Raw genomic sequence first — 12,043 nt, 5'->3', positions numbered from 1 at the left:
ATTAATGAAAACCATTCCAAGTATAAAGAATTTTTAACAGAAACAAAGAGAGAGGACTAAGTCTTATAAGGATGAGCAGTAGACAAAGAAAATTCCAAAAAAAGTATTTTAAATTATACATTGAAGACTGAAAAAGATCTCACTAACTGGAAATAAGGGAGGGACATTCACTACAAGCTAAGGAAAATATCCTGGGAAACATATGGAAAATTTATGATGGTTGAGGGAACAGATTTGATGTGTTTTGACATTATTTATATCAACATCCATGAAGGGATTAAAAATCCTAAAATTGGCTAATAGTAGATGTTTTTGAGTTTTGTAAGTTGAGGACTATCCACTGTAAACTGGAGATTCTGTGTGTGTGTGTGTGTGTGTGTGTGTGTGTGTGTTGTATTACTACTCACACTTTCTCTCAACTAGATGGTATTGTTAGGTTGCAAGAAATATGGAATACTTTCCAGCCACCTTCAAACCTCAGGTTCAATATCTTAAAGTTTTGACATTTTTGGACCATAAATTTCCAAATTTCATATATTTATAATCATGTGTGATGGAATTCAAAACATGCTACCCCAAAATATGACATTTGGCATATTAGATATTTATTATTATTATTTTTACCTTTTATTTTAGAGAGAGAAAGAGCTTGAGTGGGGAGAGGGGCAGAAAGAAAGAGATAATCTTAAGCAGGCTCCACGTCCAGCTCAGAGCCCAATGCTGGGCTGTATTTCATGACCCTGGGATCATGACTTGAGCTAAAATCAAGAGTTGGATGCTCAACCAACTAAACCACCGAGGCATCCCTATATTAGATACTTTAAACTGAAGGAACTGGAGAAATGCAGATGAAGAAAGGACTCTAACCTCTCCCTTCTCTCCTGAAGCAGGTCATATCACCATCTTGTGAGAGGTGTCCTCTCCATACCTGGAGGAAAGAAACTTCCTTTTCTCCAAAGACAATGAGACACCAATTGGAATCCAAATGAACAGACTTTAATCTTTTGCCCTATCTTGTTTTTCTACAACTTCCCATAATTCATTAAACCTACATTTAAAAAAAATTAAAAATTCAGGTTTAACTGTTTTCTGAGTCATTTCCTTGTCATAAAAATTATATTAAATTAATGTTTTATGCTTTTCTCTTGTTAATCTGTCTTTTTAAAGTCTAATTTGCAGGGCATTAGCTAGAAGGGTAGCTAAGGGTAGTAGGAAAAAAAATGTTTTTCTTCCCTACACGTGCATATGATGCTCACTTGTCTGGTGTTAGAACTTAATTATTGTTTTATGACATATGCAATTTTCTGCCATACAGTAGAGGTCTCCTCAATTCAAAGATATAAAAAGTGAAACTGAAGGATCTTACTAAATGATCTGTTAGTAAGTACTAATTACTACTAATTACTAATTACTAGATTAGTAGACTAATTAGTAATAGATCTGGATCTAACCTCATGCCCCAAATTCTGGTTTGGTTTTTCATAACTTTTTTGTTCCACTGTAGGGAAAAAAACATAATAATTTTCTCTCTATACTTCTAGGTTCTGGACTGAGACTCTCTGTGATGTAAAATTAACAGATTAACATGCAAAAGACAATCAGAAACTTAATACCATGTATGTATGGGAGATAGCCAGGAAAACAGTGACTCCCAAATATGGCCCAAGCCACCACTAGCTAAAGACTAAAGGTGTTGGGGCTGATGGGGTGAGGTTGGGGTAGGGTCGGAGCCAGTTACAGGATGGTTGCAGGCATAGCACAGTAAACAAGAGCATGTTGTCAGATCCTTGCCTTTTCCAGTGATACAGTTTCTAAAAATGTAATCATCCTCCTTTTCCTATTACAGAGATGGAGACATTCTTACAAATGGAAATTTCTCTTATAAATGTAAATGTCCCTTACAAAAGGTTAACTTCTACTTGGTTTTCAGAGTTTTTTTCCTGTCTGCTCTTTCCTATCCATAAGTAGCCTAAAATAACCCTGGTGGCAGGGTCATGTTTTAGGGTGGCAAATTTTGTTTCCCTTCATTACTATACTGCACTGGTCCCTCCTCTTCAATAGATGCTTTGAAGGCATAATTAAACCTAGCTTGGGATTGGCAGTTATTATTAAGTGGAATACATTTCTTTTTTTTTTTAAATTTTTTTTATAACATTTATTTATTTTTGAGACAGAGACAGAGCATGAATGGGGGAGGGGCAGAGAGAGGGAGACACAGAATCGGAAGCAGGCTCCAGGCTCTGAGCTGTCAGCCCAGAGCCCGACGCGGGGCTCGAACTCACGGACCATGAGATCGTGACCTGAGCTGAAGTCGGACGCTCAACCGACTGAGCCACCCAGGCGCCCCAAGTGGAATACATTTCTTAAGAGAAAGGAGGAGAAATATATATATATATATTTTTTTTTCTCCCTATGTTGTTGACAGGCTAAGTTTTGTAAGTTGAGTACCTATGTCAGTATGAATTGGTTAAAACTATGACAGAAGTAGAACACTTGAATTTTGCTGATTTTACTAAATTCTTTTTTTCAAACCTTGACCTTATTGCATACAATAACATACTAGGATACTTGTTTTATTTGCTATAACTTATTGCCTTTATAGGATAGATTTCTACTGCCCATTTAGCAGACTTTCTCTGCCCTGCAGATAATCTGCAAATGATACTAAGTTACTTGCTACACTAAAATTTCAAGATACTGCATGGGATTTTATTTCCAGAAGTGTTTCTCACATTCATTCTTAGGACATCCAATGCTCAGATCATGCCTAAAAAAAAAAAAAAAAAAAAAAAAAAAAAAAATACTATTTTATCCCCCTTATTCCATGTTCCCTCAGTATTAACTCATTAAGTGATGTCAACTGGAAGTAGATCAGAGGCAAAGATAGGCATAAAAATGGGAATTTTGAGTTAGGATGACAAGAATTCCAAGATGAATGATGTTTAACCATACTAAGCTTTATGTGAGCTAAAGTGTTCTAAACTGTTAAGAAAAGATATATATAAAAGATTTATATGCATATATATATATGTATATATATATAAAAGATTTATATGCATATATATGTGTGTATATATATATATATATATATATATATATTAGGAAAAAAAAAAACTCACTGTCTTGCCTAGGGTACCATTCCCAAAGTGACTATGGCTACTTTATAACCCTGATATAGAAAACTGGTGGCAGAAAACTAATAATAATACAGATGATCCATAGAAAAGCAAACGGATTGTGCTTGTTGAGTACAGTTGACTACTCCCCAGTGAATTTAGTAGTCTTAAATCTTTTACACATTCATTTCAGTGTTTGTTATTATCTAGATATGTATAGTTATTTGAATTTGTGTTTGAACTGGTTATGACATCTTACCATCCCTCTCATTAATGAGTTAAATAAATCAGCACATGATTACTTAAAATCATATGAGAGTCATAACTTTGCCACTTTTTCAAAAATGCTTTTAGCAGTATAAATCAGTGGTTCCGAACTCTGGTGTGTATTACAATCCCCTAGAGGGCTTGTTAAGACACAGATCACTGGGCCCCATTTCCAGTGATTCTGATTCAGTATTCCTGAGTGGGGCCCAAGAAGGGAAAAGAAGTGCCAGGTGATACTGATGCTGCTGGTCCAGGGACTATCATGTCAGAACCACTGGTATAGATCATAGTGCCCCAGGCTGATGATTACAATCCCAAGAAATCTCCACTTTGCCTAAGCAGAAAGATATTCATTCCAAAACCTAATCTGCAGCCCTGAACTTTTTTCACGTCCGTATGTGAAAAGAATGTTTCTAGTCCTTTCATTTTTCCCCCTATAGCTGAATAAATCAGCCTCTTAAATCTCCCGATTTGAGCATTAGAAATAGTGGCAGCTTCTATTAAGTAATGTGATGGGAAATAGGACGGTATCATAGAAGACAATATAAGATTCACTCTAGACCAATTATGTAGTTAATTACTCTAGTGTGTGAACTTAGCCTTCAAAGCAATCTCAATCGGGCTGAGGAAAAAGCTACTACAGACAATTATGGGATGTGTGTGGTGTTAGAAAGGGGAAGACAGAGCTATTGTTGGAAGAACAGTATAAATGCTGAGCAGAGTAATCTGAAATAAACATAAATGGAACTGTGTTTTCCCTGAGCTGTAGTCTTCATTGCATAATAGGTCCTTTCTATTCTAATTTCTATGATTCATTTGCTCACTGGGACATGTTATATATTTTTCTTCTTTCCCCTTTCCTATTGCAGGATATACATTATCCTTCCCTATTGTGACTATAGAATTCAATATGCATTTTTATTGTCAGACAGGAAGGCAGCATTGGAGAGTACTTTAAATGAACAAACATCTTTTCCTTATTTAAATCAAAAGGAAATCCTGATACCCTTGGATGAACACTATATATGCCACCTAAAGATGTAATTATTGTTTTCCTTTTGTATTTTCACAGTCCCAAGTGAAAAAAAAAAGTAAAAGCAAGTCCTGTCATTGCTATGCTGATAATGGGAAAAATATAAACAAAACTTTCAAATACTTGATGTTGACTTTTTAAAAAGCCTTTTGTGAACCCATACAACATTAGGTGAATTAAATCTAATTTGCATGCAATTTGTCATGTATTTAGAAGTTGGTGGCAATTAAGAAATGCAGTTTTTTAATACTGTATTTCTCTGTTATGTACATTAAAAAAACATCAACACATTTCTCTTATATTCGTGAGATTACGACGGTGCACTCTAGTGGACAAACTGAGCACTTGAAATTGCACACTAAATTTCTGTAAGGGTTTGATAATTTTATACACACAAGCTGACCTGTATTTAATTCAAACAGAAACTCAGTAATCGCACTTTGAGTAAGTAGAAGACAGTGCATTATTTTAGGAGGAGAGAATTTGTGGATGGGACAATGTCTGAGTCAATTTGGATTTAGAAAGTGGTTTTCTTTTTCTCCCCTCTTTTCTTTCCTCCCATTTTCATTTTCCTTTGAGCAATAAACTCTCAATTCAACATTATAAAGCAAATATAAAGTCAGGACTTGAAAGCTGAGGGCATAAATGAAATGTTATTATCACAAATTTCAGGGCCATTTTAGGAGGTTTTCACTTTGGTGGAGAAAGCTATTGAAGCAAAACCATTATGCAATGGTACCTCTTCATAGTCCTTGCATGTGGGATGTCAAACAAATAGAATACTAGAAGCATCTAACATAGAGATTTATGAAGACTGTTTAATTGGTTGATACTCAACACTAACATTAGAAAGAGTAAAAATATCTGAGCAATACCTTAATCCTAAGTTTTTCCCCCTGAATGTATTGATATTTTGAGACTAAGATTTTTGCCTGTTATTCTAAATTATATAATAATCATGCATACTTTCATTTGAATTTTGTAAAGTAATTTTCATATTACCTGTACTCTTTAAAAATATACACAAGTAAAGTTTAGGTTTGGGGGTTTTATTTTGTTTTGTTTTGTTTTTTACATTTCTGAAGTATTATCTAAGAGTCTTTAACAGAAAAGGTGTTTTTATGTTTAGGATACTTACAAATTATACATAATTGGAAAAACAGTAATTTGCTTATCCTCACATCTAATGTATCCATGACTAAAATAGTAGAAAAAAAATATGCTACAAAGAAAAGGGTATAATCTGTTCAAATACTAAACACCCCAAATCTCTAACTCAAAGATCACACTTTTATGAATAAAACCTTTTCCCTTGAATATTAATAGGTTAAATGAACTATGAAATAACTGTGATCAGTTATCTAAGAAATAAACTATACCATGAGTGACTTTGCATATTATTGAGGGAATGGTTAGTATAAGTGACTGCTTTGTTATAATGGAATGGTCCAAGAGCTTCCTGCAATTCTAACTCTGACTCCCAGAAGTAAATGTGTCATAGTTGATGTGGAAATGTTGGGGTGTAGAGCCGATGACCAAGAAAGAATTCTTGAGATGCCTTCCGTGCAAAAAGGTGGTTTTATTAAAGCACGGGGACAGGACCCAGCGGCAGAAACAGCTGCATGCACTGTGGTTGTGACAGCTGACTGATTATATACTTTCAAGTTGGGAGAGGGTTAGGGACCGTTAAGTCTCTAAGGAATTTTGGAAGCAAGGTTTCCAGGACCTTGAGGGGGCTTGCTATTGTTAGGAAAAGGTCATTTATTACTGTCTAGTAAAACCTCAGTCATGAGATCCTTCAGATGTATAAGCAGGGAGCCCTAAGCTTGGAGTATGATTGCCAACCTATATCCTGAGAAGGTAAAGATAAAGGAAGTTTCCAAAGGAATTTTTATATGTTAAAGTAGGTTTATGCGATACTGGGGAGTCGGGCTAAGATTGCCTTTTGTCCTTGGCAAGTATCAACACTGAGGCAGCTGAGTTCCCAGAGAAGGTCACTCTGCCTGTTTCAAGGACTTATCAGTGGGCTGTAGACAGTCAGGAAATTTAATTTTTCATTTGCCTTTGTTTTCTACATCAATAGTCATGATTTTCTTAGACTTACCCTATGTTTGGTATGCAAATCCTTGAAGAGAAGGCCCAAGAGCATTGGTCAACATGGTGGTTGTGAATATTGGCAAGCTACTGTACATGAGTGTATAAGGAACATTTCTATCTAATCCTTTATTCCAGTTCAGGCTCACTCATGAGACTCAATTGGCCCTAATATAATCTTAGATTTGAACTTACTGCTTCAGGACAAACATAATGCCATTAGCAAAATAAATGAGATGGTAAAAGTTGCTTTTACTCATTCTCTCTGATTCACTTATAATAATTTTGTTAAATTCAACTGAGCATATACATATCTATTCAAAATAAATGAATTCATTTTATTTTTGGCTTTAAAATAGCCCTTCTGTTTACATGGGAGATATCCAGAAAACTCAATAACTCTCCAAAATGGCTCAAAACGCCACCTTAAATACTGTCAAAATATTAGGGGGCAAAACAGCCAGGTATGGGAGGCTATCAGGAAGTTGTTGAGGGTTAGATTGTTATGAAGATGTAGGTCATAGCCTTCCCCACTTACAAGCCCTTCTAGAGATTTAGTCATCTTCCTCTTCCTGTTACAGATGGAGACACTCTTACAAATGGAAATTTCCCTTATAAATATAAATATCTCTTATAAAAGGGTAACTTCTACTTGGTTTTCAGAGTTTTTCCTGTGTCTGCTATATCTTAAAGAAATAACAAGCTCAAAATAATCCATATGCTAAAATAATCCTTATGCATATTTTAGATGGCAGATTCTTCTCCCCTTCACCTGTAACAATGCCTAACCTCCTAATAAGATTGTGAACCTTTAGTTTTGAGTTACTATGGATGGAAAATTTCGCTCTCAACCATAGACAGCAAAAGTCTACTTTGTTAACTGCTTATATAGCCTTTGAATTAAGTGTGGGACTATGGGTTGTAAGTAACTTGAAACCCAGACTTGAATAAAATATAAGAATATATGCTCTTTGAATAACAGGAAATTCAACAGAAAGATATTTTTATAGGTTGAATTGTGTCCTCTAAAAAAAAAAAAAAAAAAAAAAAAAAAAAAAAAAAAAAAAAAAGAAATGTTGAAGTTCTTACCCCTAGTACCTCAGAATGTTACATTATTTGAATTTGGGTGTTCATGAAGGTAATCAAGTTAAAATGAAATTATTAGTGTGGGCTCAAAACCTGGTATATTGGTGTCCTTATAAAAAGGGGATATTTTTTACATAGAGACAGACAGATATGCATATTTGTAAATAAGACAATGAGAAGACAAGTATCTACCAGCCAAGAAACACCTGAGGCTAACAGAAACTAAGAGAGAGATCAGACACAGATTATTCTCTAGTGCCTTCAGAGGGAACATGGCCATATCTATGCCTTGATTTGGAGCTCTGACCTCTAGAACTGTAAGACAGTAAGTTCTTATATTTTAAACCATCCATTGGTGACACATTGTTATGGCAGCCCTACAGAATTAATTCTAGTAGAATATGCATGCATTATAATTAGGGCTCTGGTGCCATTTCCCTACAATTCTCTTTATTCTCTATTTGGTGTATCAGCTTTGATTTTAGGTTAGTTATATCTTGTTTACAAGAAGATTCCAGCAAGATTTAGGCTTTTTTTTTTTAAATGATTTTTTTTTTAAAGTTTATTTATTTTGACAGGGAGGACAATACAGCATGAGTGGGGGAAGGGAGAGAGAGAATACCAAGCAGGCTCTGCACTGTCAGCTCAGAGCCCAATGTGGGGCTCCACCTCAGGAAACTTGAAAGCATGACCTGAGCCAAAACCAAGAGTAGGGAGCTTAACCAACTGAGCCACCCAGGTGCCCTAGGCTTTTTTTTTTTTTTTTTAACCTCAGAAAGATGAGAGAAAACTTGTCAATTATTAAAAAAAAGAAAAAAAGTTGTTTGATTTGATTGATTCTTACTTTGGACCAATAACAATGGCCTTGGGATGCCAAGTTTTGATTGGATTAAGCCTCAGTTCCTAAACTAACAAATAAGGAGGACAGGGAGGAATTGCTATCCTTATCATAACCTAATCAGGCTTACCTCTGTAGTTGGAATTAGCATCCTTAATTACATGGGTTTTTCTGGGGAGCAGGATCTACCTGAAAAGTCCAGTGTTCTTTTAGGAAGGAACGCAAAGGAAGATTCCATGGTACTCATTGTATCCCTTGTCCTTTCCACCATGGCAAGAACTGGAATAGCTGGAAACCATGATTAAAGGCTTCTTCTATGGTGGAGGCCTTTTGGTGGCCATTCGATAGATACACATATTTGAGGGTCTAGAATCTTTTTTCAAAAGTTCTTTTAATAGACTGCTATAAATCTTTTTTTTTTTCTTTCTTTTAATCCTCCAGTCTTACCCACTAGAAGTTCCTGGCCATGTGCCAAATCTCTGTCATTCCCTAGTAGTCAATGTAGAGCCTAACCTCAGACCATATCTCTTTCCAAGCATAGTGGAACATAAGATGTTTTGCTCTAAATGCTGCCCTTTTGAGTGAGGATTGTTTTCTTCTTTCATGTTCTTAGGACCATACAAGAGGGAGTGTGATTATGTGGAAATTCACTTCAGCTGATGCTGGTATACAGCACCTAAGTTGGCTGCCAAGTCTTGCTTGCTGTCAATTCCTTGGTTGGCTTTTCACCTCTTCAACATTGTTGGAACTATTTCCCGCATTAAATGTCCTCTGTTAAATGTTGTTATGTCCACTATGTTCTGTGGTGTCTCTCCTGATCAGATGGGGGCCCACAAATGTGGGTTGACCGAATCGAGTGGAAACTGGTGGTGCAGATGGTGAACGAATTCACCAGAGGCAGAACAGAGGAGATAGAAGTACTGATATATAGCAAAAGGGAGCAGTACACAAGACAGCAAGAGAGACTGTGAAGAGGCAGGGTGAGTTGAATGGCATCACGAGGGAGTAAGGGAACATGTGGGATTTTCCGTTTGGTAACTGTGTCCAGGTATAAGTAACCCATTGATCAGCGATGGCTATGGAGATTTTGAGGCAGCTCACCTAATGGGCCTGTTTGTATACAGCTCTGGGGTCACTGTGGGCCCTTTTGCCTTGCTCTACATTCCATTGCTCAAGCCTTAAGGAGCCCTCTACATGTTCCTGACTGGACTCAGACTGATCTAGTAGTGCTCCCAGTTATTTATCACATCTGTGGCTAATGTTTGATGTCGGTGTAAATGTGCAGATTCCTTATAATTATTGTAAAGCCTTCCAGGTCTTTCTGACGCAAACTGCAGCATCTCAGAAATTTAAGTAACTTTAAGAGGTTCACCATAGTAGTATATCTGAGTACAGAGATGGAGCTAGGTACCAGCTCTCCTGACTTCCATTTGAGTGTCTTTTTATTTCTATATTACTCTATATTTTGTAAATATTATATTTCTGATCCTGCTTATAATTCTCCATCTAATACAAATTCACTTATTTTTCATAACCAGAAATAATAATAATCCCACAGTGAATACCTACGCAAAATTTTCAAGATTCAACAACTTTTAAATTTTAAGACAGATTGTCTGTAAGGCACTGCTTCAGTGCACTAAATAATACTCAAGTGGCTTGAAAGAGTTAATTCAGCTTGCAAAAGAGCTTAATTTATTCCCAAGACATAGCCCATACACAGGGAGAATATGGCTCATTAAATCCCTTTCAAAGACTCCCGATAGAGAAGTGTGTTTTTGGATCAATATTATGTTCCTGTGGACTTAACGGAATCACAATTACTCTTGGGAGGAGGTTAGCTTTTCCTTCTGGGTGTGGAACTATTTTCAAAGATGGATGTTATACCTATGCTTATTCACAATTCCGTTTAAAAAGAAAACTGACTACTTAAAAAAAATGACTAAGAATTAGGTAATCTTTTATTCACTAGTTGCTTTTTTCCCCCTTTCTAGCAGCTCATATAAGAGGTTACCCTTCTGTTAAGTATTATGTTTGCTTGACACTTTTTGTGCCTGCAAACTTCAGCTAGTCAGATTCTCTAATAGAAACATTATAGTTCACAATGTACTTGGTACTTGTGAGAGGTACTGCTCAGAGTTCAGAAACAAGCATTAAAAGCAAGCTTGCTTTATTAGGTGATTTTTTCCCCTAGTTGTATACATACTATAACACCCAATTCATATGATGACACAATAAAATGGTGTCTTCACATTGTCCGAAAATTGGATGAAATCTCAAAAATCATGATGATTCCCCCATATAACATAGTGAAGTGTTTAAGAATAAGGACCCCAAAATCAGTTTGCGGCATTTAAATTCTGGCTTCACCACTTAGTTAAATTTGTGGCTCCATGACTTCAAGTCTCCAAGTCTGTTTCCTCTTCTGTATACTGGGGTAAAAAACATCATCTTCCTCATTAGAACATAGATGACAGGGCTAAATTAAGTGAAAGAGTATATATGTGAGAGTATATATGTGAAAGGTCTGATTATATCATATATAATCAGTATTATTATATATATTGTATTATATAAATGCATATTAGCTATAATTATTACATGGATATTTGTAAGCATTTCCATTATTTTTAAATATGCAAGAACTTCATTAGTATAATTGATGAATATTATCATAACTCTATTTTTAAAAGTGCTCTATCTATCTATCTATGTATTATTTTAAGTAGACTTTATACCCAATGTGAACCTTGAACTTATGACCCTAAGATTAAGAGTCGTATGCTCTACTAACTGAGCCAGCCAGGTGCCCCTATCATAACCCCATTTTTAAAGACAAATTTTGCATATCTTTATAGACTACAAAATCTACATGGGCAGAGACACATAAAAATATCTCTGCCAGCATCTGTTGGCTATCTCTTCAAAGTATAATGACAAATACTATCTATACATTATTAAGCACAACATTATTTGTATGATTATGAAGGGGTTCAGGACAGCCCCCCCTCCCCAGAATAGGACAATTTGGTCTGTGGATTAATTTGAGTGGAAGACATTTGAGACCCTATGGATTCAAGAGAAACTTTTGCCTCTCCTGTAGGGACATAAAATAATCTAAATTGGGAGGACAGTCTTTCCCAGAATAGGGGTTATTAGCAGAGATAAGTTTTATCTGAGTGACCCATCTGTACAGTAGGGCAAACATCTAATTACCAAACATCCGCTCTTCTTATTGCCTTGTGAAGCCCACTCCTTTCCTCTTAAATCCCAGACCCCCACCCTCCATCTCCTTGGTTTGGAATGATGTATACAGCTCATTTTGCCTGTCTTTGGGATTTCCATGTTGACGTGGATTCCCCCATTTGTATACCTATTGATTTTCCCCTGTTAATCTTTCTCATGTCAACTTAATTCTTAGTCCAGCTAGAAGGACCTTTGAGGAACAGAAGAAATTCTTGCTCCCTGACAATTACTATACTTATCCACCAAATATTCTCCTCTGACTGATGACTATTGGGAGTCTTCTGTGATGGTTCTCCTAACTAGTTTGAAATGGAGTGGGCTGGGGAAAGGCTTATATTTTTGAGTTTAATAAATCAAGGAGCT

Source organism: Lynx canadensis, chromosome D4 (genome assembly GCF_007474595.2).
Source record: "Lynx canadensis isolate LIC74 chromosome D4, mLynCan4.pri.v2, whole genome shotgun sequence".
Classification (NCBI taxonomy): Eukaryota; Metazoa; Chordata; class Mammalia; order Carnivora; family Felidae; genus Lynx; species Lynx canadensis.
This window is presented reverse-complemented; position numbering follows the sequence as displayed.